Source organism: Macadamia integrifolia, chromosome 14, assembly GCF_013358625.1.
Source record: "Macadamia integrifolia cultivar HAES 741 chromosome 14, SCU_Mint_v3, whole genome shotgun sequence".
Taxonomy (NCBI): Eukaryota; Viridiplantae; Streptophyta; class Magnoliopsida; order Proteales; family Proteaceae; genus Macadamia; species Macadamia integrifolia.
Genome location: NC_056570.1, coordinates 11,247,276 through 11,256,008, shown reverse-complemented (window position 1 = coordinate 11,256,008; position 8,733 = coordinate 11,247,276). Strand labels below are relative to the sequence as shown.

Sequence of the window (8,733 nt, the reverse complement as noted above, 5' to 3'; positions counted from 1 at the left end):
TCTTTCCTGGTGAGCATTTACAGAGCATTATTTGCAGCTAATTTCTACCTAATAATGATGACGTTCCACATTAATTTCAAACTAACAAGACAATAATTTCAAACTACCTCTTCTTCTTCTTTTTTTATTTTTTATTTTTTATTTTTTATTTTTATTTTTAGCAAAAACCAGATCAATGTCATAGAAAACATTTGTAAGTGACAACCTCAACAAAGTAAAAAAGTTACAGCAAGGGAATGTGCAAGAGGAGAATCTACTAGAGGCCCAAATGTCCTCTCCATCCTAAGATTTAGACGAGAAATAGAATACGCTCCCACCTTTCAAAAGGATTATGTGGTTACAACACCCTCTCCAGGGAACTGTTTTAGATTTCCTTGTGCGCATTGCATCCTAATGATAAAAGGTTTTCCTAATGTATTTGAGACTCTGGCTTACATGTACGTTTGCTGTGAGGACTGCATCCCACTGCCCATATAAGCCCCATAATTTGATGGGGCAGCATTGTATGTGCTTGTTGTAGCCCTCTCATCTTGGTGGTAATAGGATGGCCTCTGTGCATTTGGCTGCTGGGTATAAGCTCCCCGGCTAGGAGCTTGATAATCATAAGCAGTTGGACCCGCATGAGGATACCTTTCCGAGACTCCCATATAGGCTCCCCTCGCATTGAAAACTGGAGGCTGCCTATTCACAGCAGCAACAGGCATACGACGCCCAGAGTACCCTCCATTCGCTCGAGCCCTATTTGGCTGTTGATGCTTTGCCATATCTCCCATCCTTTTCTTGTCCGCCTTTGATTTCTCCAGTTGAGCCACTCGTTTCTGCAGTGCATCCAATGGATATTCAGCTTCAAGCTTGTACTCCTCAACACACCTGATGACAGCTCTTAGTGCACCAAGCTCCTGGGCATTTACATCAATCTGAGGACCAGCAGCACCTCCTGAACCGTCGTTTCCTTGTGAGTTCCTCCTCAATTCCTTCAAGTATGTCTCTAACAGGGGTACAGGAGGAAAGCTCTCAGAAAGCTGGAATGCTTGACTAAGGTGGACAGCATCAATTTGCCTTCCACTGCTGACCAGTGATTCAATAACACCTCGTTTTCTGTGTTGTCCTCAACATCTACCGCCTCCGGAGATGGGGGCTTGTATTTCTCTCGTGTCTCTGCAATGGCAGCAGCAGCAGCAGCATCTTTTATCTCCTGAACTTGATCCAATAGAGCTTGTTCTTTAGCAGCAACAACTGCTTCTCTCTCTGGAAGCAATGTGCGAGTTTGAGATTGCTTCTCCTCAAATTCCTTCTCCTTTTCTTCTAACTCATCAGATCTTTTCTTTATTTTTAGCTAAAAGGTCATGTATATTAAAAGAGAAAAAAAAAAACTGTACAAAGGAACCGATCACAATGAGAAATAAAATTACAAAGCCAAGAACACCAAAAGAAGACCAAGGACTCTACCCATTACAACAAAATACACTTGCAGCTATGGATATTTAACTGCGGTTTCAAAATTCGCAGCTATAAATATTTTATAACTACAGTTTTTCCATGTGTAGTAATAAGAAATACCTATTGCTGCGGTATTTTAAAACCATAATAACATAGGACCTTGTAACTGTGGAAACAAAATCGCAGCCATAAATCGCAGTAATATGATATACTTGTTATTGCGAAATTTAAAACCATAGTAACAGAAATATTGCAACTATGGAAACAAATCGCAATAGAAGATCGTAGTAACAGAAAATCTTGTAACTACGGAAATAAAACTGCAGTTAAAAAAAAAGCAGTAATATGTGCTACTTATTTCTGTGGTAGTTAAGACGGCGGTAAGAAAAAACCTTTGTTACTATAAAAACGAAACTACTGTTAAAAAGCATAGTAACAGAAACCTTGTAACTACGGAAACAAATCGTAATAAAAAATCACAGTAACAGAAAATATTGTAACTACGGAAATAAAACCACAGTTAGAAAAAATGCAGTAATATATGCTACTTATTGCTGCAATAGTTAAGACTGCAGTAAAATAAAAATCCTTGTTACTGTGAAAATGAAACTGCAGTTAAAAAGCGCAGTAACAGTAACCTTGAAACTATAGAAATAAACCGCAATAAAAAAGTGTAGTAACAGAAAATCTTGTAACTACAAAATAAAATCGCAATAGAAAAAACACAGTAATATGTATTACTTATTGCTGCAGTAGTTAAGACCGCAGTATAAAAAAAATCTTTGTTACTACGGAAACAAAACTGTAGTTAAGATCCGCAGTAACAGAAACTTTGTGTCATCGAATCCCAATTGAAAAGTTTAACGGTTTAGATTTAAGATTTTTTTTTTCACAGTCCCCTCACAATTTTATGTTCTTATCGTTCAAGGACAGTGAGGGTCCTCAGAATGGAATATTTTTACATGGAAATTTGTTTGACCTGATATTAATTACATCAAATCCCGCCTAAAAAATTAAGTGATTTAAACTTAAGATTTTCAATTACTAGTAGTTTGAACCATTTGTTGAGATACATTAGTTATGGAATGGTTTAGGGGGTGTTTGGTTCGGTAAATCAAATGGTGTATGTTTCGGATATGAATGTCAATCTTTTGATAGACATTCTTCTGAATTATGTTTCTTTCTGAAAAATCGTTTGGTTGCCTTAAGGCTAGTGCATGTTTCTCACGGGTTGAGATATTGGCTTCCGTAGAGAATGTCTTTCCGCTTTCTCCTTTTATACTAGGTGGTAAAAATGTTGCTCAAATATGAGTTTAAGTGTTGAGGTAAACTTAGATTTGGAACACATCCTTTATAATATGGTCATTCATGGGAAGCAGGATGCTCACTTATGAGGGTCATCCTAGTGAAACCAAACAACTCCAAAAATTAAGAATTATCATTCTGAAGAATGTCATCCCAAAGATTTACCTAACCAAACACCCCCTTAAAGGTTCAGGGTTCAGGGTTTCGGGTTTCATTTATAGGGTTTAGACGGTCGTTTATGATTTTGATTACTCACCATTTTAATGTACATTACGCTTAAATAAACTAATGATGACAAGATTATGTTCTCAATTTTAATTTTAATAGTGTACATTTTTTTTAAGATTTTTCTCTTCTTTTTTTTTTTTTTTTTTAATTTAATAAAATAATATATTTTACTTATATATATATATAATATAATGTAGTGATAGATATATACTCCCCCATAAGAAACACGCGGTTCACTATATATACATAATATAAATCTATATGTATGTGTGTGTTTGTGTGTATATATATATATATATATATATACAGGGGGTTTGGACCTAGGATTTTCAATTTTTCATATGTTTCTCCTCACAATTATATGCTCATATCTTATAAACTTCGATTGACATGATATCAGTATCATTGAATCCTGCTTGAAAAATTAAGTGGTTTAGACTTAACATTTTCAATTTTTCATAGTTTGAATCATTTGTTAATATACATTAGTTTATGGAAGGGTTTAGGGGTTTAGGGTATTGTTTATTGAGTTTGTCTTGTCGATTCTTATGATTTCGATTATATATATAAGTGCATGTACTCATGCTTGGAGATTAATATTTTTTAAGATAACAATACCATTTACTTAAAATAAATTTATTTTCAAAATGATGGATTTCAGTTTAAAATTAAAGTCGTTGCCAAGGCCAATTTTGTATATAATATTTTTTTTAGATTTTAAAAAAATATTTCCATATATTTGTAGACACCAAATTTTGGCCTACTCCGATCCCGCACCATTAAAAAATGGGGCCTTTCAAGTAAATAAAAAAAATATACAAAACAAAACAAAACAAAACAGAAATGAGTGACACGTTTAAGAAAACAAAAAAAGAAAGAAGGGGGAGAGAGAGAGAGAGAGGGGGGGGGAGATCCTCCATCAAGGTCCCACACTTAGAAAACCCCAGTGACCGAAACCCCTCTGGTTTCTTAACCATCTTCAGCGAAACCGAAGAAGAGAGATGATGGCGGCTCAAGGAAAGAGAAGATTTCAAGCTTGTAGGAAGAGCAAGCCCGAATGTTGAAAGAGAAATTCAATGTCAGCAAGAATCAGCTTCAAGCTCTGGCTTCTTTATTCTCCAAGTCTGATCCGAGGTAGAATGGGTGAGAAATGTTTTCATTCTTGGCTGCATTGTTGTTGTTTAGGGCAATCAAGCTGGATTGGGGATTCTTGCCTGAGAGCTAATCAAGAACCAGCCAAAGAATATTCGATCTCTCTTCATTTCATATAGATTTCATTATTATAGAAGTTCTTGGCTGTTGCAGCTTGGAAAGGGAAGAAGTAGAGGATTTAATTAAACAATATGGTGGTCGTGTTACTGGATCTGTCAGCAAGAAAACGGTCTTCTCACGGTCCAGTGTTGTCTTTGCTTTGGTCTTGATTGATTGTGAGAAAATTTGATTGTCATCTTCTGTTTTGCAGAATTATCTTCTAGCTGATGAAGATATTGGAGGCCAGAAATGTTCAAAAGCCACAGAGCTGGGTACTGCGTTTTTAACTGAGGATGGGCTGTTTGATATAATCCGTTCATCGAAACGTGCAAAGACTCCTGCACAGGAAGAATTCAAAAAGAAACATGCAAATAAGTCTGTTGGATCACCACCAAAGGGAAGTCCTCAAAAAGAAGTATAGAGTATGCTTAGAATAACACTGAAATTTTGCTTTTGTTTTACTGCTTTAAGAATTCAGAAATATCATTGGCTGCTTGCCCACATGGAATTTTCCAGCATATTTTGTGGGTACAATTATTTTGATAAATGGATTTATTTGGAACTTGTGTGAGACCTTCCAAGTAATTGAAGACAAATAAGATTGCAGCCCTCTCCATCTTTGAAAGACAAACCAAGGGACAAGTCCTCTAGAGAGGAAAGTAACCACAGCCACAGAGTCAATTTCCATCCAAAGATTCCGAAGATCCCACGCTCTTGCATACTCAATCCCAGAAATGACTGCAGAAAATTCTGCTTCAAAATTTGTTTTCACCCCTATTGCTTCTCTGAAGTTTAAAATGACCTCCGCTCCATTGTTTCTGAAGACACATCCTATACCAGCCTTACCAGGGTTTCCAAGGGAGCATCCATCAGTATTTAGTTTGATCCATCCAGGCTTTGGGGGGGGGGCATCAATAGACTTCCATGGGGACACTTAGCTTTCCAGCAAATCTAGAAATACCAATGTGCCTGGCACATAACAAATCTGAAATAGATAGGATTTTCCTTGTATAAACCATGGAAAGAAATTTGATTTCACCTTGTATAAAAGAGAAACATTGCTCACGAAGATGAGCCCTTCCATCATGGCATCTTGCATTTTTTTTCCATCCATAGGAAATAGGGAATAAGAACCACCCCACAGTTCCAAACCCCTTTGAATGAGACCTGATTTTCTTTCCTCTTCCACCATAAGAAAAGATCTTCAATTTTGAAGAAAGTAGGCCAATGAAAGCCAAGAGATCACAAGAATTCTGCCTAAGAAAGGAGGTGTAACTACAATTTAAGAAAGGGTGAATTGTAGATTCTTCCGCTGAACTACAGAGATCACACTTTGAAGACATCTGAATTCCACACTTAGAAACCTCATCATCAGTGGGCAATTTGATGTGAGCAAACCGCCAACCATAGGTTGCCTGGTGAGGCTGAAGTTTTGACTTCCAGATTGAGGAAACCAAGACACCTTGGGTTTTTTTTTTCCTTATTTCCTCCCAAGTTGAACAATTAGAGAAGGCACCCGAGGGGCCTAGCCTCCAGTGACACACGTAAGTGGAATCGGATACCTGAATATGGGAAGCTTTGCTAAAAGACACTTTTAAAAATAGGGAGGTCACTTGAGGGAAGCTCCACCTATTATCAATGATGAAGTCAACGACTTTTATTTTCATATCTTTGAAAAGAGCTAAATTCAAATTTGAATTCTCAATAAGAGACCTTCCATCAATCCATCTATCAAGCCAGAAATTAATATTCTTTCCATCCCCTACCGACCACCTTTCAAAGTTTGAAATAAAATGCCATACCTTCTTCAGCGCAGAGAAAATTGAGGAAGACTTATAGCCAAGTTTCAGAGAGCCATCAGCATTAACAAATCTGGCCTTAAAAAATTTACTTATGATGGAGTCTTCGTGCTTGATTTTCCAGGCAAGCTTATAGAGATAGGCTTTATTGACATCTCGCATGCGTCTGATACCCAGACCACCCTCCTGTTTAGGCTTGCATATGCTATCCCAATTGACCACAATCTTCTTTTGCTTCTCAACATCGCTAGACCAGATAAAATTCTACATCCATCGCTCTACAATGTTGATGGAAGATTGAGGTCACCAATTCACTTCAAAGTTATGGATTGGGAGGCTAGAGATAACTGATCTAACTAATTCCACTCTTCCTGCAAGGGAGAGGAGTTTTCCCTTCCAACCCGCCAGCTTAGTCTTGATTTTATCCACCATAGGCAGCAGGTGCTTCTGAGAAACCCTTCCTTTAAAAATCTCAACACCTAAGTATTTTGTTGGAAGATTAGAAGAGGGAATTCCCAAGAGATTTGAGATGTACTGTTTTCTGTGCAGAGCTACCTTTCCAAAAAATAGCTTACTTTTATTCAGGTTGATATGCTGGCCCAAGAACTCCTGATACCTAAATAAGAAGCTTTGGAGATTTCTAACGTATGAAGCAGAGGCATTCATAAATACAAAGATATCGTTAGCAAACATAAGGTGAGATGGGGTAATTGGCCCTCTAGGACTAGGGAGAGCCTTCAATTTCCCCATTTCCAATAAGTTCTTAAGACCTTTGCAAAGAACCTCCTCAGCCAAAATAAAAAGGCTGGGAGAGATTGTCTCCTTGGCGAAGACCACAACTAGTGCCAAAGAACCCAACAGTGCCACCATTCACTAGGACAAAAATTCTAGAGGATACCAGAATCTCGTGAATCCATGAAACCCAATGGTTAAAGAAACCAAATTTACAAAGAGTAGCAAATAGAAACTCCCAAGAAAGAGTATCAAAGGCTTATTGAACATCAAGCTTGATGCCCATACCCCCTCCCCTCACAGTAGAGTGCATTAAATTGGCCAATTCAGAGGCAAGGCTAATATTAGAGGAGATAACTTTTCCCTGCTAAAAAGCTCCTTGTTAGTCAGAAACCAGGCGGGGAAGGAACAGAGAAATTCTGGAAGCTAAGATCTTTGAGAGGACTTTACAAAAGAAATTTCCCATGCAAGTAGGGCAGAAATTTTTAAGAGATTGGGTACCAACAATTTTGGGGATCAGGGTGACAAAGCAGTTGTTCACCCCTAGAGGCAAGTTACCCACCCTAAAAAAATGAGTCACTGCTCGGCAAAAATCAACATTAACAATGGCCCAAACATGACGAAAGAAGTTACCTGAGAAGCCATCTGGGCCTGGAGAGCTATCAGGATCAAGATCCCAAACTGCTTTAGTAATCTCATCCTTCGAGCGAACCGCTAACAGGATATCATTCTCACCATCCCCTAGCACCTGAGGAATATTGTCCAACAGCTTCCAGTGAGGAGTCAACTGCGCAGCCCCATGAAAAGATTCATAGTAGCTGGAAATATAGGACTTCAAAGCCTGCTGATCAAAAATCCAAGAGCCATCTTCTTTCTGAAGCGATCTAATCTGATTGTGGGCTCGCCTTATTTTCACAGAGAGGTGAAAATACTTAAAGTTGCGATCACCGTCCTTCATCCACTTCTGTTTGGCTTTCTTATACCAAAGTTGAGCTTGTCTTTGGGATGCCTTGAGATAGATAGTTTTGGCATCAGCCTCTTTACCAAATAATTCGTCAGACATTCCCGAAGTCTCAATATCATCCTGAATGATTTTCAAATCATTAGCTGCTTTCTCCAATTTAGAATTTAATTAGGGAAAGTTTGCTTTGCCCAAGGCCTGATGACCATCTTCACATGTTTTAACTTTTTATTGAGAACATAAACTGGGTTTCCACCAATCTCAATATCCCAGGCTTCTTTGACAACTGACAGAAAGTTGTCATCCTCCATCCAGAATTTATGAAAATGAAAGGGGACATTTGTTGGTTTTGGAATCACATCTGATAAGATCAGAATGGGAGCGTGATCTAGAACAGTGGACCGAAGTACCCATTGAGAAATACTATTAAAATAGTCAATCCATTTCCCATTACAGAAGCTACAGTCCAAAACAGCAGTCACATGACCTCTTCTGCAGTTATATATCCAAGTAAATTTCTTTCCCTAAGAGGGAGCAGAAATTAACTAGCGCAAGTTCACCATAGCCTGAAATTCCGCTGCAGAACTTGAATTAAATCTTCCAGGGCCCCCCTTTTTCATTAGGTAACAACGTAGCATTAAAATCTTCTATGGCAGACAAAGGAATAGTGGAGAGACCAACCATACCAAGGTCAAGCCAAAGATCCCAGCACATCATCTTAAAAGAGCTAGCATGAATAAACGAGGAACCTTGTCCACACGGAGGTTGTGAATCAAATCAGCCTTGAACCCCAATTTGTTAAAGAACAAAAATGAGAGGAGAAGTCCGTGGCAGGTGGATGAGTGAAAGAGTTTAAACCTAACAAAAAAGAAGAAAGACAGATTTCAGAAAAAAAAAAAAAAGGCAAGTGGAGAGACGAATAAGGAATTAAAATTTTAGAGAGTTCTTGGGGGAAAATTATATAGAAAGATATAAATTGGGGCAAAAGAGTATGTTTCCTATTTGTAAGGGAGTGAG

The 8,733-nt window shown here is 38.0% G+C and overlaps 1 long non-coding RNA gene across 1 annotated transcript; it reads left to right on the top strand.

Moving 5' to 3' along the window:
* Nucleotides 1–2,829: 2,829 nt before the first annotated feature.
* On the top strand, nucleotides 2,830–4,727 carry LOC122061160. The gene is made up of 2 exons (XR_006134573.1): nucleotides 2,830–4,116; nucleotides 4,436–4,727. It is a non-coding gene; the product is annotated as an uncharacterized LOC122061160 (long non-coding RNA).
* Nucleotides 4,728–8,733: the final 4,006 nt, after the last annotated feature.